The 26,230-nt window shown below is 40.9% G+C and overlaps 1 pseudogene; it reads left to right on the plus strand.

Annotated features, from left to right (window-relative positions):
- The first annotated feature begins 21,110 nt into the window (after positions 1–21,110).
- On the plus strand, positions 21,111–22,017 carry LOC129560472 (olfactory receptor 4C3D-like; annotated as a pseudogene).
- Positions 22,018–26,230: the final 4,213 nt, after the last annotated feature.

Below are 26,230 nucleotides of genomic sequence, written 5' to 3' on the forward strand. Positions count from 1 at the left end.
CGTTTCCTCCAGGGAGCAAGCGTCTTTAAATTTCTTGGCTACAGTCACCATCTACAGTGATTCTGGAGCCCAAGAAAATAAAGTCTATCACTGTTTCCATTGTTTTCCCATCTATTTGCCAAGAAGTGATGGGACCAGCTGCCATGATCTTAGTTTTCTGAAGGGAAGGGATAGAGGGCCGCAAATGAGGAATTGTTGTCCAAACAAAGGAATATGTTTCCCAAATTGCTTCACCTTTTTCTTCTGGGCATACAAGCTGACTTTCTTGGCCCCCTTACATCCATATGGGGTCTTGTTACTAACAGGTGGAAATGATGTACCCTTTTAGGCTTGGTCCATAAAATGTCCCCAGTGATACTCAATTTATCTTTGATGACTGGGCTAACTGGGTTCAGATGACCCAGTAGATGGTCTTGAAGCCCCAGGAGACCAGAGGCATCACAGATTGCATGGACCTGTTTCTGGGAGTCACAGCTTGGTGGAGAGCTGCCCCTAAAATTTGCAAATCTGCATTGGACTTAGTGTGAATGAGAAATAAATTTTTACTGAGATTAGGCCACTGAGTTTTGGGCTGTTTTGTACTAAAACAGCATTTCTAGACCATGTCAATTAATACAGATAATAGAGTCGCTAATGAATTTATTTGCTAAAATGAGGAATGGAAGAGGTAGGGATGGGGCACCTAAGAAGGACTGGATGAATGGACCATTCTGAGGAGCTCTATTCATGGGACTGGGAGCTGTCCTGGGAAGAACTCTTGCTGTGCTGCCCCTCAGCTCAGCACTGATCACCATCTCTCTAACCCTCTGTACACCTCTAAAAATGCCACTAGCCACCTGGTGCCCAGAGGGTGAACACTGCACAACTACCGCATTAGTGGTGGAGGAACACCCTTACTTGGGAGAACTTCTGAAATGAAGAACCTTAGACCTCTGAGCTGAATTAATGATTGCTAAGGAAACAGCAAATTTGGAAAACTCAGCAGTGGCCACAGGACTGGAAAAGGTTAGTCTTCATCCCAATCCCAAAGAAAGGCAATGCCAAAGAATGCTCAAACTACCACACCATTGCACTCATCTCACACGTTAGTAAAATCATACTCAAAATTCTCCAAGTCAAGCTTCAGCAATACGTGAACCATGAACTTCCAGATGTTCAAGCTGGTTTTAGAAAAGGCAGAGGAACCAGAGTTCAAATTGCCAACATCTGCTGGATCATGTAAAAAGCAAGAGAGTTCCAGAAAAACATCTATTTCTGCTTCATTGACTATGCCAAAGCCTTTGACTGTGTGGATCACAATAAACTGTGGAAAATTCTGAAAGAGATTACCAGAGAATTCTGAAAGAGAATACCAGACCACCTGACCTGCCTCTTGAGAAACCTGTATGCAGGTTAGGAAGCAACAGTTAGAACTGGACATGGAATAACGGACTGGTTACAAATAGGAAAAGGAGTACGTCAAGGTTGTGTAGTGTCACCCTGCTTATTTAACTTATATGCAGAGTACATCATGAGGAACGCTGGGCTGGAAAAAGCACAGGCTGGAATCAAGATTGCTGGGAGAAATATCAATAACTTCAGATATGCAGATGACACCACCCTTATGGCAGAAAGTGAAGAGGAATTAAAAAACCTTTTGATGAAAATGAAAGAGGAGAGTGAAAAGGTTGGCTTGAAGCTCAACATTCAGAAAACAAAAATCATGGCATCTGGTCCCATCACTTCATGGCAAATAGATGGGGAAACAGTGGAAACCGTGTCATACTTTAATTTTTTGGGCTCCAAAATCACTGCAGATGCTGATTACAGCCATGGAATTAAAAGACGCTTACTCCTTGGAAGGAAAGTTATGACCAACCTTGATAGTCTATTAGAAAGCAGAGACATTACTTTGCCAACCAAGGTTCGTCTAGTAAAGGCTATGGTTTTTCCCGTGGTCATGTATGGATGTGAGAGTTGGACTGTGAAGAAAGCTGATCGCCGAAGAATCAATGCTTTTGAACTGTGATGCTGGAGAAGGCTCTTGAGAGTCCCTTGGACTGCAAGGAGATCCAACCAGGCCATTCTAAAGGAGATCAATCCTGGGTGTTCATTGGAGGGACTGATGCTAAAGCTGAAGCTCCAGTACTTTGGCCACCTCATGCGACGAGTTGACTCACTGGAAAAGACTCTGATGCTGGGAGGGATTGGGGACGGGAGGAGACGGGGACGACAGAGAATGAGATGGCTGGATGGCATCACCAACTCGATGGACATGAGTCTGAGTGAACTCTGGGAGTTGGTGATGGACAGGGAGGCCTGGCATGCTGTGATTCATGGGGTCGCAAAGAGTCGGACACGACTGAGTGACTGAAATAAACTGAACTGAAGGAAACAGTGTTTTACAAAATAAATGACTGCAGATAATCGCATCTGTCCTGCCTTCTATTAACACACTAAATTCTGATAAACAAACATGTTAATGGATAACAAAAGCTTTGCAAAATTGAATGCGCAAATAATAGAAAGCCCAATTCTTACTATTAACAGGGTTTAACTCAAGGGTGCCCCTGGGTTATATTGTTGCAATCCTGAAAAATCTTCCTGATCCCAAATTCAGTTCAGTTCAGTTCAGTCGCTCAGTCGTGTCCGACTCTTTGCGACCCCATGAATCACAGCACGCCAGGCCTCCCTGTCCATCACCAACTCCCGGAGTTCACTCAAGCTCATGTCCATCGAGTCGGTGATGCCATCCAGCCATCTCATTCTCTGTCATTCCCTTCTCCTCCCGCCCCTAATCCTTCCCAGCATCAGAGTCTTTTCCTGTGAGTCAACTCATCGCATGAGGTGGCCAAAGTATTGCAGTTTCAGCTTTAGCATCAGTCCTTCCAATGAACAGCCAGGATTGATCTCCTCTAGAATGGACTGGTTGGATCTCCTTGCAGTCCAAGGGACTCTCAAAAGTCTTCTCCAGCACCACAGTTCAAAAGCATGAATTCTTTGGCGATCAGCTTTCTTCACAATCCAACTCTCACATCCATACATGACCACTGGAAAAACCATAGCCTTGACCCCAAATTATATCCCCCCAAATGAGCCATTATGCCTACTAGATTGACCATGCTGTGGCGGCAGAAGCCTTGTGTATTTTTTTCCTATCTGACCCTCCTTAACCTGAAACCCCATTGTGTACAATGTCCAGCTCGCATGTGTCAGTTCCTCTTGGATGGAAGGATGAACAGATGGGATGAAGGTCAGAGTGGTTTGGTGATGTTGACAAGGCTGTCGATTTTCCTAGATAGATCCTAGCTCTCAGTTCCCACCATTTCCTCACACTTTCATTACCTTTTCTGAGCTGTGTGTCTCTTTTCTTTAAAATGAGAAGTTAGATTTATAAACTTTCAAATGTCCCTACCAGATTTCATATCCCACTATTTCAAGAAAAAGTAATGGATTGCTTATAGCTTCATTTTTACAGCTCCCTAATGCACTCTCTGGGTAAAAAAATGACCAACGGGAGGAGGAAAGAGACAAATGAGTGAAGCAGGTGGCACCGTGTGATAGCAGCTAAGCTTAGAGCCAAGCCCTAAAGGCCATTGTTTGAGAGGGGCGATGCTGAAAAAGTCACAGAAAGAAGAGGGCCTCAGGTAGTCTATGGCCACTAGGGGAGGAGAAGGGAACATTTTAGAAGATTTTCAGGAGAAATCTGAAGTAGAACAACAAATAACCTATGACATTTAGAGCTAGAATTTGTTTCTGCTTCACTTTATGCCTTTCCACTTCTATCTGCTAAATTACACTTCAGAATTACCAAAAAGCAACATCTACACTTGAACACAATTCTAGACAACTCCAGGCAGATAACCTATGGCAGTCTTACTAAATGTTTTGTTTTTGAACTTGTCAGCTCTGAATTGTGTTGCCTCTTAGATTCCTGTTGCCTCCATGGAAGTAATATTGATAGAACCATAGATGGGACTTCAGCCATTATTTAACTTGGCATTTCTCAGTAAGAATAATATCACCTTCCAGGAAACATTTTAGACATTTGAGGGTTAATTTCTGTGAATTTTGGTGCCATGGAGGAGTGAGAGTTTGTTAACCCTTATTGTTTTGTCAACCTTCTAGAAACCAAATCTATAGAATTCCTCAATCCTGACTACTGCAAGAACTTCAGAAAGTTCTTTAGTATAACTGTAAAAAATACTGAGATACTCAAGATTTTGTAAAGGAAATCCATTAGTAGCAGAAACTAGCAATCAACACACGAGTTTAAAATATATAAAAGTACTACATATTGAGAATAAGAACTAAATCTCACATTGTTTATTGTATTAGTCAAGATCCGTTCCGTTCCGTCGCTCAGTCGTGTCCGACTCTATGCGACCCCGTGGACTGCAGCCTACCAGGCTTCTCCGTCCATGGGATTCTCCAGGCAAGAATACTGGAGTGGGTTACCGTTTCCTTCTCCAGGGGATCTTCCCGACCAAGGGATCGAACCCGAGTCTCCCGCATTGGAGGCAGATGCTTTAACCTCTGAGCCACCAGGGAAGCCCACTAGTCAAGATACAGTCTGATAATTAGAGTTTTGAGGTGTAAAATTAATGCCAGCCCAATCTGAATTCTTGATAAATGACAGGAATAAATAGAACTTGGAGTTTCAATGAATTGTCTCTTTACACAATTTTTTTGTTTGTTTTGACTAGTTTTCTCCCCTCCAGAAAATTAACAAAGCAAAAATAATTCAAGTGAAATGCAGGCTTGTGACTTTAATGTTAATCAAATAATTGGCAGATAAGAGCAGTTCCGATTTAAGATAAATTTCTGCTGTGACAGCTATCTAATTAATCAATTGAACTCTTGACAGAATACAAGAAGGAAAGATACCTTCTTTAAATCCATGTTCAGAGCTTCCACAGCATTTTCTGAAGCTTTCTTTCTATAAATGTTTAATAAATTTTTGTACCACTTCTGAAATAAAAAAAAGAAGATTTTCACACTATAAAAATTGAGCCTTAAGTCTTTCAACATACTAAAGACGATGGCAAAATTAATATTTGGAGTGAGTACTACTGTTTTTTAAGAAAAAGATTTTAATTATCATTTGACTTTTATAAAGTCAAGGTCCCTGAATCTCTAAAGAGAAGTTGAAGCAGAGAGTATCTAAGCTGCACTGTTTAGTTTATTCATACCTAATAAAACATATTAGTAACAGAATAAATTATAAAGTAGTAAAAGAAAAGGGTGATTATTTTGAGTGAAGAAGTTGTACGGATGCTAACTGATTTTTCTCTCTCTCCTAAGATCTGGAGGTAGACATGTGGGGCTCTGGATAGAGGGAAGAGAAGATCAGCAGATGTGATGGGGCCTGAAGAAGCAGCCTCAAGAGATGGGGGCAGCCTGATCTAGAGACTCCCTAGGGTGGACGTGGTGTGGTTGGTGGCCGCTGAGAGAACTGATGCCTGATATTAGCACTCAGGATTTCCTTTATTTTGTTCTACTTATTTTTAATTGGAGGATACTTTCTTTACAATTCTCTGCTGGTTTCTGCAATGGAACAACGTGAATCAGCCATAAGTATAGATCCCTCCCTCTTGAGCCTCCCTTCCCCTGTCCCTGTTTCACCCCTTCTAGGTCATTTATATTACTAAACTTTCTTTATGCCATCTTTGGGTCACATAATTCAATCAAGTATCCATATGCTAAAGTTGCTGTAGTGGCACAGAAGTGGTTAGATGCACATGGTTGCTGTTATTATTGTTTAGTTGCTCAGTCATGTCCAACTGTTTGTGACCCCATGGACTGTAGCCCACTAGGCTCCTTTGTCCCTGGGATTTCCCAGGCAAAAAGAGTGGAGTGGGTTGCCATTTCCTTCTCCAGAGGATCTTCCTGACCCAGGGATCAAACCTGTGTCCCCTGCACTGGCAGGGAGATTCTTTACTGCTGAGTCACTAGGGAAGCCTGTGCACATGGTTAGGGAATAGCAACACTGAAGGTAATAATGATGATGGTGTTAATAATAGTAGCAGTGATAGCAAATACTTACATAGCAACTACTATGTGCCAGACATTGTTCTCAGCATTTTATATAAACTCTCATTTTATCCTCATAAAGGCCTATGAGGTAGGCATATTTTTTGCAGCTTTATCAAGATATTATTGACATGTAGCATATGTGAGTTTAAGGTGTACAATGTGATTATATATATATATATATACACACTTCCATTTCCTTACCATTTTTTTTGATGTGTGGTGAGGTGGGAGGGGGGTTCGGGAGGGGGGACTCAAGTACACCCGGGGCGGATTCATGTCAATGTATGGCAAAACCAGCCAATATAATATTGTAAAATAATTAGCCTCCAATAAAAAATAAAATAAAATAAAATCTCCTCTCTTTAGTTCTTTGGCCCATTTTTTGATTGGGTCGTTTATTTTTCTGGAATTGAGCTGCATGAGTTGCTTGTATATTTTGGAGATTAATTTTTTGTTTGTTGTTTCATTTGCTATTATTTTCTCCCATTCTGAAGGCTGTCTTTTCACGTTGTTTATAGTCTCCTTTGCTCTGCAGAAGCTTTTAATTTTAATTAGGTCCATTTGTTTATTTTTGCTTTCTCCAAAGAAGACATACAGATGGGCTGACAAACACATGAAAAAATGCTAAACATCCTTCATAATCAGAGAAATGCAAATCAAAACCACAATGAGGTACCATTTCACACCAGTCAGAATGGCTGCTATCCAAAAGTCTACGAGCAATAAATGCTGGAGAGGCTGTGGAGAAAAGGGAACCCTCTTACACTGTTGGTGGGAATGCAAACTAGTATAGCTACTATGGAGAACAGTGTGGAGTCCTTAAAAAACTGGAAATAGAACTGCCATATGATCCAGCAATCGCACTCCTGGGCATACACACCGAGGAAACCAGAATTGAAAGAGACACATGTACTCCAATGTTCATGGCAACACTGTTTATAATAGCGAGGACATGGAAGCAACCTAGATGTCCATCTGCAGAAGAATGGATAAGAAAGCTTTGGTACACATACACAATGGAGTATTACTCAGCCATTAAAAAGAATGCATTTGAATCAGTTCTAATGAGGTGGATGAAACTGGAGCTTATTATACAGAGTGAAGTAAGCCAGAAAGAAAAACACCAATACAGTATACTAATGCATATATATGGAATTTAGAAAGATGGTAATGATAACTCTTTATATGAGACAGCAAAAGAGACACAGTGTATAGAACAGTCTTTCAGACTCTGTGGGAGAGGGTGAGGGTGGGATGATTTGGGAGAATGGCATTGAAACACATGTATTATCATATGTGAAATGAATCACCAGTCCAGGTTTGATGCATGATACAAGATGCTCGGGGCTGGTGCATGGGGATGACCTGGAGGGAGGATACGGGGAGGAGGGAGGTTGGAGGGGGGTTCAGGAAGGGGAACACATGTACACCCGGGGCGGATTCATGTCAATGTATGGCAAAACCAACCAATATAATATTGTAAAGTAATTAGCCTCCAATTAAAAAAAAAACCTGCTCTTTTAGCAAGTTTCAAGTATATAAATGTATTGACTATAGTCACTGTGCTGTTAGTACCCAAGTAAACACTATTTTAGCCCCATTTTTCAGGTGAGGAAACTGAAGCACAGAAGGTTAAATGTCAAATAATTTGCCTAAAGGGAGAAATCTGGAGCAGAAACCCAGATGCCTCAGAATCATTTTCTGCAGGAATCCAAGATAGAGTGTATAGTATTAATAACAGAGAGTGACCATGGAAGGCTGGGAAACCTGGGGCCACATGTTCACAACTTGTGACCATCTTTGTCCACTTCTCTGTATTTCCACATGCTGGTCCTGGTCCACACTCAGTAGACATGGTAGCCTCTGAGACAGGGTCTCACAGGACTGCAGTCTTTAAATTCCTGTTTCATTGACAGCTTCTTCCAGCTGACTGGGAGGAGGGAGTCAGTACCTTTCAATTGTTCCTGTTTCGGAAAATGAGATTAAGATGTTCCCATTCTGGTGGGTGTTATACATTTAGTGGTTTCATCCAAGAGGTCAGACATCAGGACTTTAGGACTGGCGTCATCTAAGGCATGGAGTGGCCATCTCTCGCTTCCCCACTCTGACTCCAGTGAGCCAGCAGGGCTCGACCAGCTTTAAGTGAGTTCAGTGCTGTGGTGATTGCCTCAAGAGAGATGCTGGGACCCACTCTTACAGGCAGAATCCAAAATTTCAACTCATATTTCAGAAATTTCTAATCTTCAAGACTTTTTCTAGAGAAATATCCAAGTAAGAAAATAAACTAGACATTATTCAAGTTCTTCAACCTTGCTGTACAATAATTTTTCTTCATTGTTGATATCTTTTCTAGTAAATTCAAAGTTCCTATTATTTCCAATGGAAACAGACAATGACATAACTCATTTGATAGTTTGTAATGAACCTAAGTTCACTTTTCTAAATTTTGATTAAAGTTTTCAGAATCTTATTGTATGCCTGCTTTTAGGGTTTGAATTGAGAACACAAAATAATATCTAAGTAATAGAAATCAATAACTTCTTTTCCTAAAGCTTTGCAGTGTCTACAATATGTTCATCCTTCTTTTTTTTTTTCATCTGATCTTATCCAGTACAGGTAGAGAATAATTATTGGCATCCCTATTTTTAAAATGAAGAAACTGAGGCTCAAACTGGCTGAGTGGAAGAACTGGGACTTCATGGTTTAATGGCTGTTTCAGAATCTGAGGATCTAGTAATATTAAGAACTTGTCCTCAGAACCAGATGTAGAACAGTGTAGTGAGTCCCACCCCCATTTAGAATTGTTATAAATTTCTTTTGCATGATTTCTCTACCTCTCCTCTGCCAGCACCTCATTATCAGGATGCAAGAAGACAGATAATAAAAATTTCTCAAGCTCTTTCTGAAAGAGACGCAGCTTCTCTTTAAAATATATTTTCAGCTACCATTATCTGTGAGAATCAGTGAGTTTACCTGGCAATTCCATATCACCTTCTTCTGGAATTCTGCAGCATTCTGTAAAAATAAAAGTTCTTTTGACTTTCTTTGTTTATGACTCTCACAATTATGGATGAGGCTGGGAGTGTCAATTACGATCAGTGTTTGGAGAGCCGAGAGGAGCTACTCCGCGTTCAAGGTGAGGAGGGGTGGCCTTGAGGAGATACCCCTCGTCCAAGGTAAGGTACAGCGGCTGCACTTTGCTGGAGCGGCTGTGAAGAGATTTTCCACGACCAAGGTAAGAGAAACCCAAATAAGACGGTAGGTATTGCTAGGGGGCACCAGAGGGCAGACAAACTGAAATCATAATCACAGGAAACTAGCTGATCTAATCACATGGACCACAGCCGAATGTGGTCCCCTGGAGAAGGGAATGGCAAACCACTTCAGTATACTTGCCTTGAGAACCCCATGAACAGTAACAAAGGGCAAAATGATAGGATACTGAATGAGGAATTCCCCAGGTCGGTAGGTGCCCAGTATGCTACTGGAGCTCAGTGGAGAAATAACTATAGAAGGAATAAAGGGATGGAGCAAAAGCAAAACCAATACCCAGTTGTGGTTGTGACCAATGATAGAAACAAGGTCCAGTGCTGTAAAGAGCAATATTGCATAGGAACCTGGAATGTTAGGTCCATGAATCAAGGCAAATTGGAAGTGGTCAAACAGGAGATGGCAAGAGTGAACGTCGACATTCTAGGAATCAGTGAATTAAAATGGACTGGAATGGGTGAATTTAACTCGGATGACCGTTATATCTACTACTGTGGGCAGGAATCCCTTAGAAGAAATGGAGTAGCCATCATGGTCAACAAAAGAGTCCGAAATGCAGTATTTGGATGCAATCTTAAAAATGACAGGATGATTTCTGTTCGTTTCCAAGGCAAACCATTCAATATTACAGTAATCCAGGCCTATGCCCCAACCAGTACTGCTGAAGAAGCCGAAGTTAATCGGTTCTATGAAGACCTACAAGACCTTTTAGAACTAACACCCAAAAAAGATGTCCTTTTCATTCTAGGGGACTGGAATGCAAAAGTAGGAAGTCAAGAAACACCTGGAGTAACTGGCAAATTTGGCCTTGGAACACGGAATGAAGCAGGGCAAAGGCTAATAGAGTTTTGTCAAGAGAATGCACTGGTCATAGCAAACACCCTCTTCCAACAACACAAGAGAAGACTCTACACATGGACATCACCAGATGGTCAACACCGAAATCAGATTGATTATATTCTTTGCAACCAAAGATGGAGAAGCTGTATACAGTTAGCAAAAACAAGACCAGGAGCTGACTGTGGCTCAGATCATGAACTCCTTATTGCGAAGTTCAGACTTAAATTGAAGAAAGTAGGGAAAACCACTAGACCATTCAGATATGACCTCAATCAAATCCCTTATGATTATGCAGTGGAAGTGAGAAATAGATTTAAGGGACTAGATCTGATTGATAGAGTGTCTGATGAACTCTGGACGGAGGTTCGTGACATTGTACAGGAGACAGGGACCAAGACCATCCCCATGGAAAAGAAATGCAAAAAAGCAAAATGGCTGTCTGAGGAGGCCTTACAAATAGCTGTAAAAAGAAGAGAGGCAAAAAGCAAAGGAGAAAAGGAAAGATATAAGCATCTGAATGCAGAGTTCCAAAGAATAGCAAGGAGAGATAAGAAAGCCTTCCTCAGTGATCAATGCAAAGAAATAGAGGAAAACAACAGAATAGGAAAAACAAGAGACCTCTTCAAGAAAATTAGAGATTCCAAGGGAACTTTTCATGCAAAGATGGGCTCGATAAAGGACAGAAATGGTATGGACCTAACAGAAGCAGAAGATATTAAGAAGAGGTGGCAGGAATACACAGAAGAACTGTACAAAAAAGATCTTCACGACCAAGATAGTCACGATAACGTGATCACTGACCTAGAGCCAGACATCTTGGAATGTGAAGTCAAGTGGGCCTTAGAAAGCATCACTACGAACAAAGCTAGTGGAGGTGATGGAATTCCAGTTGAGCTATTTCAAGTTTTGAAAGATGATGCTGTGAAAGTGCTGCACTCAATATGCCAGCAGATTTGGAAAACTCAGCAGTGGCCACAGGACTGGAAGAGGTCAGTCTTCATTCCAATCCCAAAGAAAGGCAATGCCAAAGAATGCTCAAACTACCGCACAATTGCACTCATCTCACACGCTAGTAAAGTCATGCTCAAAATTCTCCAAGCCAGGCTTCAGCAGTATGTAAACCGTGAACTCCCAGATGTTCAAGCAGGTTTTAGAAAAGGCAGAGGCACCAGAGATCAAATTGCCAACATCCGCTGGATCATGGAGAAAGCAAGAGAGTTTCAGAAAAACATCTATTTCTGCTTCATTGACTATGCGAAAGCCTTTGACTGTGTGGATCACAATAAACTGTGGAACATTCTGAAAGAGATGGGAATCCCAAACCACCTGACCTGCCTCTTGAGAAACCTGTATGCTGGTCAGGAAGCAACAGTTAGAACCGGTCATGGAACAACAGACTGGTTCCAAATAGGAAAAGGTGTACGTCAAGGTTGTATATTGTCACCTTGCTTATTTAACTTATATGCAGAGTACATCATGAGGAACGCTGGGCTGGAAGAAGCACAAGCTGGAATCAAGATTGCTGGGAGAAATATCAATAACCTCAGATATGCAGATGACACTACCCTTATGGCAGAAAGTGAAGAGGAACTCAAAAGCCTCTTGATGAAAGTGAAAGAGGAGAGTGAAAAGGTTGGCTTGAAGCTCAACATTCAGAAAACAAAGATCATGGCATCTGGTCCCATCACTTCATGGGAAATAGATGGAAAAACAGTGGAAACAGTGTCAGACTTTATTTTTTTGGGCTCCAAAATCACTGCAGATGCTGATTGCAGCCATGAAATTAAAAGATGCTTGCTCCTTGGAAGGAAAGTTATGACCAACCTTGATAGTATATTAAAAAGCAGAGACATTACTTTGCCGACCAAGGTCCGTCTAGTCAAGGCTATGGTTTTTCCCGTGGTCATGTATGGATGTGAGAGTTGGACTGTGAAGAAAGCTGATCGCCGAAGAATCGATGCTTTTGAACTGTGGTGTTGGAGAAGACTTTTGAGAGTCCCTTATACTGCAAGGAGATCCAACCAGTCCATTCTAAAGGAGATCAATCCTGGGTGTTCTTTGGAGGGACTGATGCTAAAGCTGAAACTCCAATACTTTGGCCACCTCATGAGACGAGCTGACTCACTGGAAAAGACTCTGATGCTGGGAAAGGTTGGGGGCGGGAGGAGAAGGGGACGACAGAGAATGAGATGGCTGGATGGCATCACCGACTCTGTGGACATGAGTTTGAGTGTACTCCGGGAGTTGGTGATGGACAGGGAGGCCTGGCGTGCTGTGATTCATGGGGTCGTGGAGAGTCGGACACGACTGAGCGACTGAACTGACTGACTGACTGACTGAATCAACAACTTGGATGTCAGAGATTGGAGCTTAGTTATAGAGGAGGCCATTGCAGAACTTGAAATAAAGGAATCCTGTGACTTGGAGAGCTGGATGGGTGGAGGAACTGTGGAAAATAGAGAAATGGAGGGGAGACTTGTGGGGGTGTCATCCAGGGGCCATAGGATGACAGTGGCAAGGTTCTCACGTGAGAGTTGAGTATTATCTGTGCAGTGAGAAGCTGAGAGTGCTTAGTGCTGAGGGAACTAAGTTTAGCACTTGTGAGTAAATTAGTTTTCCCACTCTTTGCCTACAGCTTGGGGTGAGACTCATCCTCATGCTCATACAATTTTTGGGCAAATGTCTGTCATAGCACTGAATACCACGCTATCTATGAGAAGAGGAATCAAGCTGATTTTCTCTGCTGCTTCCCGATCAATTAGCCCAATACCTAAAATACTACCTGTTGAATGAATGAATGAGTAAATAAATAGAAAATCTAAGGTTCTTCCCATGTCTCAGCTCTATTTCAATTTGATTTGATGAATTCTAGGAAGTGTTAGTGTTCATCCACTAAGATGTGGAACACCGTTGGTACGAAAGCTGATCCAAAAGGGATTGTGGTTGCTACAATCACTGTCAGGGATTTTAGAATACACTAAACTGCTCCTTTGCTGACTTAATACTGTAATTATTTTTTTTTCCTTTTTGAATAAAAATATTCATTGGCTCAGTAATGTCCATTAGAATGCCAGAGGTTTTTTTTGTTTGTTTGTTTGTTTTAAAGGAATCAATGTGCTTTTTTTTTTTTTTTAATAATTTTTTTATTTTTGGCTGTTCTGAGTCTTTGTTGCTGCACAGGCTAATCCCTAGCTGCTGTGAGCAGGCCTACCATTGCAGTGGCCTCTCCTGTATCGGAGCACAGGCTCCAGGGTGTAGGCTTAGTAGTTGCAGTTCCTGGGCTCCAGAGCACAGGCCCAATAGTTGGGGTGCACGGGCATAGCCACTCTGCGGCACGTGAGATCTTCCTGGGTTGGAGATCGAACCCAACCCAATCTGCCAACCCAACCCAATCTGCCTGCATTGGCAGGCAGATTCTCCACCATTGAGCCACCAGGGAAGCCCTGAATTTTAAATTTTGAGCTTTTAAAATTCTGTTCTTTTTGACTCTATGTCTCGGTCTTTTTTATAACAAAGCATAAAAAGGCTGATACTTCTCTCTCCCGGTTTTTAAAAGAGGACAGGCTGGTGTTTGGACCTGGTTGAATTCCTCAAAGTAATATGTTTTTAAGTTCTGGGCCCCAGCTATTAATCTTCTTGTTTAATGATGTTTTAGCCTGTAAATCTCCTTTTTACCCAGAGGGAGCATCTGCTCATTTTGGCAGAATCTATTGCTATTTCCAGTTGATCACAATTGACCATTTAATACTGCAGGGTCATTCTATTTCCAACCCTTGATGTGTATTCAAATAGATAGCTTCAATTAAAATCCAGACTGGGCTACTTGCTGGTCATGAGAAGTAAGTTTGAGCATGCCAGTTGTCTTTGACGTGGACTCTTCCTTATAAAGATGGCACATGAATCTTAAGGATTATTGTGGACGTTGAGTGAGATGATGCATGTAAAAAGTTTACTGCAGAGTGAGTGATAGTTTCTCAGTCATGCCTGACTCTTTCCAACCCCATGGACTGTAGCCTGCCAGGCTCCTCTGTTCATGGAATTCTCCAGGCAAGATTACTGGATTGGGTTGCCATTTCCTTCTAACCAGTGACAATTAAACATCAATACATGCTTGTTCTTAGTCTCTGTAAACAATAACAAAAAAAAAAAAAAAACCAAAAATGATCTCTATTCCTTGATTCTTTCTCTGACTCCTCCTTCCCAGAAACTCCTGTTTGTAGAAAATGCCTCTCTTCCCTCTATCCTTTTACTAAGACTTCTCCCTCTTGTGTGTAAATTTGAAAAAAAAAATTTTTTTTTTCCCTCACAGAAACAGACTGTTCTTTGATACTAAACTTAGGCTGGATAAGTGAGGCTTTCTATTGAGGCAAAATTTTCTTGAAACCTCAATCACAGGTTATAGTTTTCCTGAGTTGACGGGTTCCCTATAATGTGTCTCCCCATGACCTGCAGTATAACCAGAAGACTACAACACGTGTTTGGAGTGCCAGGCCCAGTCTGTTAGTTTCTCCCTGTGCCTTGAGTTGATACGTCTGCAAGGAGAGTGGAACTTGTAAGATAAATTCTCTCATTGCTAAATTGTAGCTAGGTCCATTTCTTCCAAGAGAATGTATTTTTGGGTTTAGTAATTGTGGGTAGCCCTTTCAAACCTACTGTGAATCTCGGGAGCTGTGAATGAACTCCCGCTTTACATGGCTTACAAATAATTTGAATATAACATTTCCCTTATAATTTCCTATTGCTCATCCTTCAAAGTGCATGTAGAATATTTCAAGTCCTTCTTTCAGACTTGTAACTGCTGAAGTAACTAACTTTGGATTTGCACGGTCCAAAATCAGTGGATTGGTATCCAGGGTCTTGGAGTAAACTGCACTAGAGAGATCCTTGAGGTTCATTTCTGTGATAATAACCAGGGTAGGGGGAAAAAAAAAAAAGAAAGCAGATTTTTATCCCTTTAGATACAAGGAAGAGGAAATCAAGGCATAAAGAGGTTAAAAATCTGCTCGAAGTCATATCATTATTAAGTACCAACACTGGGATTCAAACTCAGGTCTCAAATTGTGCTGAGATTATAAACTGAAAACAATGGCTCAAAAAACACAAGGGAAAAGTTCAGTTTTCTAACAGCCTCAGTTAGTTATTGCCTGAGAAGTCCCATGAACAGAGGAGCCTGAAGGGCCACAGTCCATGGGGTGGCAAAGAGTCAGACAGGACTGAGTGACTAAACACCACACACCACCACAGTTAGTTATAGCTGATGACTCTTTATTTTTTTTAATTTGTGGTGAAAGTTACATAATATAAAACGTGCTATTTTAACCATATTTAACTCTATGGTTCAGTGGCACTAAGAACATTCACATTGTTGTGCAGCTCTCACCATCATCCATTTCCTGAATTTTTCCCTTTCCTAAACTGAAACGCTGTCTCTGTTAAACACTAATTCCCCTTTCCTTCCCCTCCTCCTGCCCCCAGCCCCTGGCATCTACCAATGTACTTTCTGACTACTAGTGTATACACCTGACTATTTTAGGTGTCTCATATGTGTGTCTGTTAGTCACTCAGTTGTGTTCAACTCTTTGCACCCCATGGACTGTAGCCTGCCAGACTCCTTCCTCTGTCCATGACATTTCCCAGGCAAGGATACTGGAGTGGTTTCGATTCCCTTCCCCAGGGGATCTTCCCAGCCCAGTATCTAACCTGGGTCTCTCACATTAAAGGCAGATTCTCTACCATCCGAGTCATCAAGGAAGCATGGCTATCTCATATATGTGGAATCAAACAGTATTTGTCTCCACTCAGTGTATATTGGAATGCATTTTTAACATTAACTTAATACACGTCCTACAAACTAATTGTACCTTCCCCCCATCCCCCACGGCGTGATCTACAGTAGGTTCTCATTAGTTATGTATTTTACACACAGTAGTCTATATATGTCAATTCCAATCTTCCAATTTTTCCCATCCCCCCTTTACCCCCTTCTTTTCCATATGTTTATTTTCTATGTCTTGACAACACTTTCTTTACCTTCAGTTTCCGTCACTTTACAAGTGAGAATATTATGGCTCAGGAAGGTGAAGTGAATTTCCAGAAGTCTCACAGTTACCTCCTGGCTGATTTAGGACAAGAACTCAGCCCTCCTGACTCGGTCAGACACTATTCACACCAAACGGTGCTGCTTAGGAAACAAAGAATTATGAAATTTGGGCAGTTTTCTAACCCAACAGAATGATGCAATGAAGAGTGTGTGAATTTGACAATTAGATACAGCTGTGGTCAAATTCTGTTTTACCACTTGCTCTCCTTGGGATCCGGAGAAGGCAATGGCAAGCCACTCAGTACTATTGCCTAGAAAATCCCATGGATGGAGGAGCCTGGTAGGCTGTAGTCCATGGGGTCGCTAAGGGTCGGACACGACTGAGCGACTTCACTTTCACTTTCAACACATTGGAGAAGGAAATGGCAACCTACTCCAGTGTTCTTGCCTGGAGAATCCCAGGGACGGGGGAGCCTGGTGGGCTTCCGTCTATGGGGTCACACAGAGTCGGACACGACTGAAGAGACTTAGCAGCAGCAGCACCAGCAGCCTTGGGATCGGAGAAGGCAATGGCAAGCCACTCTGGTACTCTTGCCTAGAAAATCCCATGGACAGAGGAGCCTGGTAGGCTGCAGTCTGTGGGGTCGCTAAGGGTCGGACATGACTGAGCGACTTCACTTTCACTTTTCACTTTCACACATTGGAGAAGGAAATGGCAACCCACTCCAGTGTTCTTGTCTAGAGAATCCCAGGGATGGGGGAGCCTGGTGGGCTTCCATCTTTGGGGTCACACAGCATCGGACACGACTGAAGTGACTTAGCAGCAGCAGCATCAGTAGCAGCCTTGGGATTTGAGAAGAGATTTCACTTATATTTAATTTCATCATCTATGAAGCAGAAAATAAAATTGCTTTTCAGTTTGATTGTAATGATAAAATGATATGGTGCATAACAAAATGATGAGTTATATGTTCATATAGGCCAATTATATGGACATAAAATTTTCTCAACCAATTCCAAAACTGGCTTGGCAAGAAATTTTTAAGAGTTTTCACCTAAGAGACTAAGATTGGGAAATTCAATCTACTAAGTTACTTCTCAGTTCACTCCAGATTGCTCTTTACAGCTTTAACAATTTCCAAAGAGATAATACATTGGATAGAAAAACACAGGAAGTTGCTTACCATCAGCAATGGTCAAGCAAAAAGAAATAAAGAAAGATAAAATTTAGCAAAAATAAATAAATAAATAAATTGTGATATCCATTACTGGCCTGGGTGAAAGAAAGAAATAACCTAATAGATTATTTACTGTGTAAATTGGGAGTAGTACCCTTTTGGTTAGAGATATCAAAATTCTTTATAAGATTTATAATTCTCTATTGTATATTTGGGGCTTCCCTAATAGCTCAGATGGTAAAGAATCTGCCTGCAGTGTAGGAAATGTAGGTTCAATCCCTGGGCTGGGAAGATCTTCTGGAGAAGGGAATGGCAGCCCACTGCAGTATTCTTGCCAGGAGAATTCCGGGCAAGAATTCCATGGACAAAGGAGCCTGGAACAGTCCATGAGGTTGCAAAGAGTCAAACATGACTGAGTGAATCACACGTTCATGCTTTCACATTGTGCATTCATTTGAGAAATTATCCTAGGGACCCAGAAATAAATTAATGCATGTTGAGGTTTTCATGGTATTAGAAACAATGACTTATTATTTGATGCATCCACTTGAAAGAATAATATGCAATTGTTAAAAATAATGTTTAAAGAGTTTACAATGATATGGGAAATGTTTAAATTATGATATTAAGATTATATGTTAAATATATGGTATAATTTCAAAAGTATAAGTGAGAAGTGAACAAAAACCCATATATGGAAGAAAGAGTGAAAGCAAAATGCACTAGAAAATTGAGAATTTTCCTTTTTGATGTCAGTACTAAGAGTTATATTGAGCGAGCAGCTTTGTCTTTCTTCTGTTCCTCTGTCCTCTCCATGGGCTTTGTATTCTGGGTTCTGAGAATACAAAGATGTATTCTCTTTGTAGGAGGGGATATAGGCTGAGGGTAAGAGCATATGGGGGCTGTGTTCAGTATCCCACAACCTAGCTTCTGTGACTTGGGCTGCTTACTTTGTATGTCTAGGTCAAAACCAAAGATGTGTGTATCAAATTGTCACAAACACTCTTAATAGGATTTTAAGCAGAAAAAATAGGAAGTGATAATTTAAGAAGTCCACTGTAGCCCATAGTTAGATGAAATCCCTTATCTAGTTTTGGAACTTGGGTCACTCAGGACTGTGGGAGATTTCCAAGTCAAAGAAGATATTATTAAATCATAGATAACTTCTCACTGCATTTTTTTTTCCTCTCAGCAGAAACTTTTAAAAATCCTATTTAGGCATTTAACACACATATCATCAAAGTTGGAGGAAGAAAGACCAGATGATACAGAAATATGGATCAGATGATCTGTTAAGAATTCTATTGGTTCTGTCACCCTGCCATGACCCTGCCATGTTAGAAAGACCAGATGATACAGAAATATGGATCAGATGATCTGTTAAGAATTCTATTGGTTCTGTCACCCTGCCATGACCCTGCCATGTTAGAATGCAATAAAAATTCTAATAGGAAGCTATCAACCTTCTTAGATCCAGATATTGTAAGTTTCCTATAATTTTTGATTTTAGATCTTTAGTCATTCAACAGATATTCATTTAACATTACTCCAGGTATGGCAATGAAGATATCTAGCACAAAAAATTCCTGCTTTCAAGCTACTCCTAAAGTAGGGTAGGAGGGTAGAGGAAAACCAATACAACATAGTGTGCAAAAATCAAGTATGGAGATGATATAGGTGTACAGTGGAAGTTCTTATAATCTAGACTAAGGTGAGGGAAGAGATTATTACATATCCTTGTGGAAAATGTAAAGGATGTTTAAGAGTCAGTCAGTAGAATTGGGAATGGGTATGTAGGATGGGGCAGTAGGTGGAGTGCTGGAATAACACGTGGAAAGCAATGAGGTATGAATGAGCATGCCTTGGTCAGAACGTTATGGTGGTCCACAGTAGTGAATAGGGAGGATAGCTGAAGGATAACGTGGATGGGTTTGCAGGGTCCAGGGACTTGTAATGAGACTAAAATGCTTAGATGCTATCTTGAATATAAAGAAGAGTCTTTGAAGAATTTTAAACTGGGTAATGACATGACTGAATGATTAAGTTTAATAAATATCATTGTGATTGACGTGTGGACCACTGAGCAGGTGTCTGGGTGAGGAAGATGATGGAGACACCAGCTATGATGTTATTGTAGCAGCCATCAACTTATTTTGCTAATTAGTCTAAATCTAGTGTTCTTGCCTTGAGAATCCTGTGGATGGAGGAGCCTGGTGGGCTGCTGTCCATAGAGTCGCACAGAGTCGGACATGACTGAAGCGACTTAGCAGCAGCAGCAGCAATGCTGAGAACTATGGTTGGGCATGGTGAAAGTGAAGTGAAAGTATTAATCACGCATTTGTGTTTGACCCTTTGCAAACCCATGGACTGTAGCCCGCCAGGCTCCTATGTCCATGGATTTTCCAGGCAAGAATACTGGAGTAGGTAGCCATTCCCTTCTCCAGGGAATCTTTCCAACCCAGGGATCAAATCTGGGTCTCCCACATTGCAGGCAAATTCTTTACTATATGAGCCACCAGGGAAGTCTGCAGTGTGGTTCAGTTCAGTTCAGTCGCTCAGTTGTGACCGACTCTTTGCAACCCCATGAATCACAGCATGCCAGGCCTCCCTGTTCATCATCAACTCCCAGAGTTCACTCAAACTCATGGTCATCAAGTCGGTGATGCCATCCAGCCATCTCATTCTCTGTCGCGTCCTTCTCCTCCCGCCCCCAATCCTTCCCAGCATCAGAGTCTTTTCCAGTGAGTCAGCTCGTCGCATGAGGTGGCCAAAGTATTGGAGTTTCAGCTTTAGCATCAGTCCTTCCAATGAACACCCAGGATCGATCTCCTTTAGAATGGACTGGTTGTTTCTCCTTGCAGTCCAAGGGACTCTCAAGAGTCTTCTCCAACACCACAGTTCAAAAGCATCAATTCTTCTGCGATCAGCTTTCTTCACAGTCCAGCTCTCACATCCATACATGACCACGGGAAAAACCATAGCCTTGACTAGACGGACCTTTGTTGGCAAAGTAATGTCTCTGCTTTTTAATATACTATCTAGGTTGGTCATAACTTTCCTTCTAAGCAGTAAGTTTCTTTTAATTTCACGGCTGCAATCAGCATCCACAGTGATTGCAGTGTGTTAGGTACTCAAAAATGTTTATGGAATAAATAAATGAATGAATCAATGAATGGATGAAGATTAAGGAATAAGATTTGAAAAGTTGCAGTGATTCATTTTGGATTATAAGATGAACTAGTAAAAGGAAAAGTCACGGATGATTTCCATGGTTATAGTAGATGGTGGAAGAAATATAGAAGGTAACCAGGCACATTGAACAGTGCAATTGGGAGTTGGAAGTGTGGCTATGAAAAATATTTAAGAAAACTAGTTTCCCATAACTGGGTATTTCTAATGAACTTATATGTGTGTGTGTGTGTATATATATATATATATATATATAATTTTTATTATAAAAAACTCCATGAGGATATCAATCTAAGAAGAATGAGAATTTATTCTTAATGGTCACAAATCAAGAGAGGTAATATTTGGGGGAGTTGTTTGTTTTGTCTGTAATTTAACTTTGTACTTTGGCAAAATTGCTAATTTAAAGCACAAAAAATAATCTGTATGCCTTTGCTTTGGGATTCTGGATTTGGTTTAATTGTATTGCACATTGAATTCCTCCAATATATTTTTTTGAAATGTCTTATAAGAGGTAGTAACACTTTTTTTTTTGGTAAACCTCTTTTCATCCAAGTTCTTGTGGCAGCTCTCGATTCATGGATAGTCCAAGAAATGTCATGGAGATTTTCATGCTGGGACTCACAAAACCCCAAGGTGCAGAGAGCTTTGTTTGTGTTCTTTTTGATTGTCTACCTGGTCTCTGTTGGGGGCAACCTGCTTATCATGATCACCATTGTCTTCAGCCCCACCTTGAGCTTGCCTATGTACTTTTTCCTCTCCTGTTTGTTCTTTATTGATACTTGCTGTTCCTCGTCTATGATTCCCAAACTCATTGCTGACTCCTTGTATGAAGGGAGAGTCATCACTTTTGAGGGGTGCCTGGCTCAATTCTTTGTTGCCTATTTACTGGGAGGAACTGAGATCATCCTGCTCATGGTGATGGCCTATGATCACTACGTGGCCATCTGCAAGCCCCTGCACTACATGGCTGTCATGACCAGGCATCTCTGTGCCCTGCTGGTGGGGCTGGATTGGCTGGGGGGCTTCCTGCATTCCCTGGTTCAGCTCCTGCTGGTCCTCTAGTTGCCCTTCTGTGGGCCTAACATGATCAATCATTTTGTCTGTGACTTGTACCCCTTGCTGGAACTTACCTTCACTGACCCCTATGTCATCGGCCTGCTGGTGGTGGACAACAGTGGCGTGATCTGCCTGTTGAACTTCCTCCTGCTGGCTGCCTCTTATCTCATCATCCTGCACTCCTTGAGGTCCCACAGTGCAGAGGGGAGGCGCAGAGCCCTCTCCACCTGTGGGGCCCACTTCACGGTTGTTGCCTTGTTCTTCATGCCCTGTATATTTATTTACATGTAGCCATCATCTACTTTGTTCATTGACAACATGGTGGCCATGCTTTACTGTATTTTGACACCCATTTTCAACCCCCTGATTTATAGCCTGAGAAATGCAGAGGTGAAATATGCCCTGAAAAATCTCTGGAAAAAATGAGCAATTGTGGATGGAGGATACAGGAACCTAGGGAAAGAAACGACCAGTCACTCTCAGAGAAGAATTCTTAGTCATTGTGAAAGTTGAGAAATCATCAAAAAATTTCAGAATAAAGCTGATTTGAATGTTTGAAATTATACCTAATATATCAATATTCTGTGTTGTTGACCATGCAAGTGAGTATATGCCTCTTCATGTTTTTAATTCTTAAGTTTGTTCTAAACTGCAGAACACAGAGGCACCACATTTCTCTTCCCAATGTGTTTTTGAGATGGAGCCTTCCTCAGGCTGGGGTACTTAGAATGTATCATGAGAAAAATCTCCTTATTGAAATGTTACCAACCTGATCCTCCAACTCTCCACTTCAGAGTACTGATCAAAGCAGTTATTGATGATTCACTTGCACCTGATTTATACTGACAGTGATATCAGAAAGAATCTACAGTTTGATGAGACTTTGAGAAAACAGGGAATACAATTAAGATTGACTGAACTAAGTCATGGAAGTATATAAGCATGACTGTGTACTAACTATAACGTGGTGTGAAATTCTGAAACAAATGTCCAGTGTGCACATGTGACCACACACACTTGCACCCACACACATACACCCCTACATGGTGTATGGTTTATTTTTTTTCTTTATTTTTTATTGGAGGATAATTATTTTACAATATTATATTGGTTGGTTTTGCCATATATTGACATGAATCCACCCCGGGTGTACATGAGTTCCCTTTCCCGAACCCCCCTCCCACCTCCCTCCTCCCCTTATCCTCCCTCTGGGTCATCCCCACATACCAGCCCAGAGCATCCTGTAATATGCATCAACCCTGAACTGGTGATTCATTTCACATATGATAATATACATGTTTCAATGCCATTCTCCCAAATCATCACACCCTCACCCTCTTCCACAGAGTCCTAAAGACTGTTCTATACATCTGTGTCTCTTTTGCTGTCTCGTATACAGGGTTATCATTTGCATCTTTCTAAATTCCATATATATGTGTTAGTATAGTGTATTGATGTTTTTCTTTCTGGCTTACTTCACTCTGTATAATAGGCTCTAGTTTCATCCACCTCATTAGAACTGATTCAAATGCATTCTTTTTAATGGCTGAGTAGTACTCCATTGTGTATATGTACCAAAGCTTTCTTATCCATTCGTCTGAAGATGGACATCTAGGTTGCTTCCATGTCCTCGCTATTATAAACAGAGCTGCAATGAACATTGGGGTACATGTGTCTCTTTCAATTCTGGTTTCCTCGGTGTCTATGCCCAGGAGTGTGATTGGTGACAGTTCTGTTTCCAGTTTTTTGAGGAATCTCCACACTGTTCTCCATAGTGGCTGTACTAGTTTGCATTCCCACCAACAGTGTAAGAGGGTTCCCTTCTCTCCACATCCTCTCCAGCATTTATTGCTTGTAGACTTTTGGATAGCAGCCATTCTGACTGGTGTGAAATGGTATCTCATTGTGGTTTTAATTTGCATTTCTCTGATTATGAGGGATGTTGAGCATTTTGTCATGTGCTTGTTAGCCATCTGTATGTCTTCTTTGGAGAAATGTCTGTTTAGTTCTTTGGCCCATTTTTTGATTGGGTCATTTATTTTTCTGGAATTGAGCTGCGGGAGCTGCTTGTTTATTTTGGAGATTAATCCTTTATCAGTTGCTTCATTTGCTATTAATTTCTCCCATTCTGAAGGCTGTCTTTTCACCTTGTTTATAGTTTCCTTTGCTGTGCAGAAGCTTTTGATTTCAATTAGGTCCCATTTGTTTATTTTTGCTTTTATTTCCAATATTCTGGGAGGTGGGTCTTGGAGGATCCTTCTGTGATTTATGTCAGTGAGTGTTTTGCCTACGTTCTCCTCTAGGAGTTTTATAGTTTCTGGTCTTACATTTAGCTTTCTAATCCATTTTGAGTTTATTTTTGTGTATGGTGTTAGGAAGTGATCTAGTTTCATTCTTTTACAAATGGCTGACCAGTTTTCCCAGAACCACTTGTTAAAGAGACTGTCTTTTCTCCATTTTATATTCTTGCCTCCTTTGTCAAAGATAAGGTGTCCATAGGTGTGTGGGTTTATCTCTGGGCTTTCTATTTTGTTCCATTGATCTATATTTCTGTCTTTATGCCAGTACCATACTGTCTTGATGACTGTGGCTTTGTAGTAGAGCCTGAAGTCTGACAGGTTGATTCCCCAAGTTCCATTCTTCTTCCTCAAGATTGCTTTGGCTATTCGAGGATTTTTGTATTTCCATACAAATTGTGAGATTATTTGTTCTAGCTCTGTGAAAAATATTGCTGGTAGCTTGATAGGGATTGCATTGAATGTATAAGTTACTTTGGGTAATATACTCATTTTTACAATATTTATTCTTCCAATCCATGAATACGGTATATTTCTCCATCTATTAGTGTCCTCTTTGATTATTTTCACTAGTGTTTTATAGTTTTCTATGTACAAGTCTTTTGTTTCCTTAGGTAGATATATTCCTAAGTATTTAATTCTTTTCGTTGCAACAGTGAATGGAATAGTTTCCTTAATTTCTCTTTCTATTTTCTCATTATTAGTGTATAGGAATGCAAGTGATTTTTGTGTGTTGATTTTATATCCTGCAACTTTACTGTATTCATTGATTAGCTCTAGTAGTTTTCTGGTAGAGTCTTTAGGGTTTACTGTGTAGAGGATCATGTCATCAGTGAACAGTGAAAGTTTTACTTCTTCTTTTCCAATTTGTATTCCTTTTATGTCTTTTTCTGCTCTGATTGCTGTAGCCAAAACTTCCAGATCTATGTTGAATAGTAGTGGTGAGAGTGGGCACCCTTGTCTTGTTCCTGACTTTAGGGGAAATGCTTTCAGTTTTTCACCGTTGAGGATAATGTTTGCCGTGGGTTTGTCATATATAGCTTTTGAGCATTGATCTGGTATTGGCACACAATGCTCCACCACTCAGAGACTCAGTCATGTCTGACACTTGCAACCCTTCGGACTGTAGCCAGCCAAGCTCCTCTTTCATGGGATTATCCAGGCGAGAATATTGGAGTGGGGGTGCCATTTTCTCCTTCAGGGAATCTTCTCCACCCAGGGATTTAACTTGAATCTCTTAAATCTCCAGCATTGCCAGGCAGGTTCTTTACCACTGAGCCACCAGAGAGGCCCCACTTCTTATCATTCAGTTTAGTTCAACTGCTCAGTCGTGTTCAACTCTTTGCGACCCCATAGACTGCAGCCTGCCAGCCTTCCCTGGGAGTTCCCATACCAACTCCCAGAGTTTGCTCAAATTCATGTCCAGGTCATCGATGCCATCCAACTCTCTCATCATACTGATCATCAGATTCTCAGCAGGTTGAGATATTTAGCTTCTTTAAGAAGACTCATGTTTCCAGGAAAATAGTATATTGCTTGTGGGTGGGACTGTTTTTATTTTATCAAAACTTAGATAAACACAGGCATTTCCTGAATATAAGGAGAATAAAGGGTAGGTAGGAATCTGGTAATTTACAAGGACATTGCTTAAGACAGGGCATTGGTTATTCCTCCTTCCCTCAAGTGAATAGACACATAGTCGTTTAATAGAATCTTTCACTGATGGTCACAAACTTTTTTTTTTTTTAACATTGATTCATCCCTTTAGACTGCAGAAGGATGGGTAGTCTTTAACTAGAAAGATTTCTCCAAGTTGAAAGAAAGCAAAACCCAGAAGTATATATAATGTGTAAAGCAAGGAGAAAGAGTAATTTAACTTCTTATGGGTGATACTGTCTACAGCACAGGCAGAAGCGGGGGTAAATGAGCAAGTGGGGGTAAAAGAGAAGTAGGGCACATCTCCAGCTACAGCCAAGTCAATGTCTCCCCATTCTACTGCAGTTTACTTTACATTAATTTGTGTTACTATTGGAAACACAACAGAAAATGTAGAAAACCTCATTGAATAGAAGAAGAAAGATTTAACTGAAATATGGACTCAGGTATGGACTATACATACAGAGATTTCAGGAAATCCTATTCATGGGTTACACAAGGGCCATGTATCTATGTGGAACCCTGCTGAAAATTGTCAGAGATGTACTCAGGTTGAACTAGAAAAATCAATGTCTGCTAAATGTTCCAATTCAGTAGAAACAAATTAAATTTTAGGTAATTAAATTATTATTTTCATGTAATAACTTAGGTATCTAGTACCTAAAGGGTTTCCCTGTGGCTCAGAA

This window comes from Moschus berezovskii, chromosome 16 (genome assembly GCF_049115385.1).
Source record: "Moschus berezovskii isolate FMDL1 chromosome 16, NW_MosBer_1.0, whole genome shotgun sequence".
Taxonomy (NCBI): Eukaryota; Metazoa; Chordata; class Mammalia; order Artiodactyla; family Moschidae; genus Moschus; species Moschus berezovskii.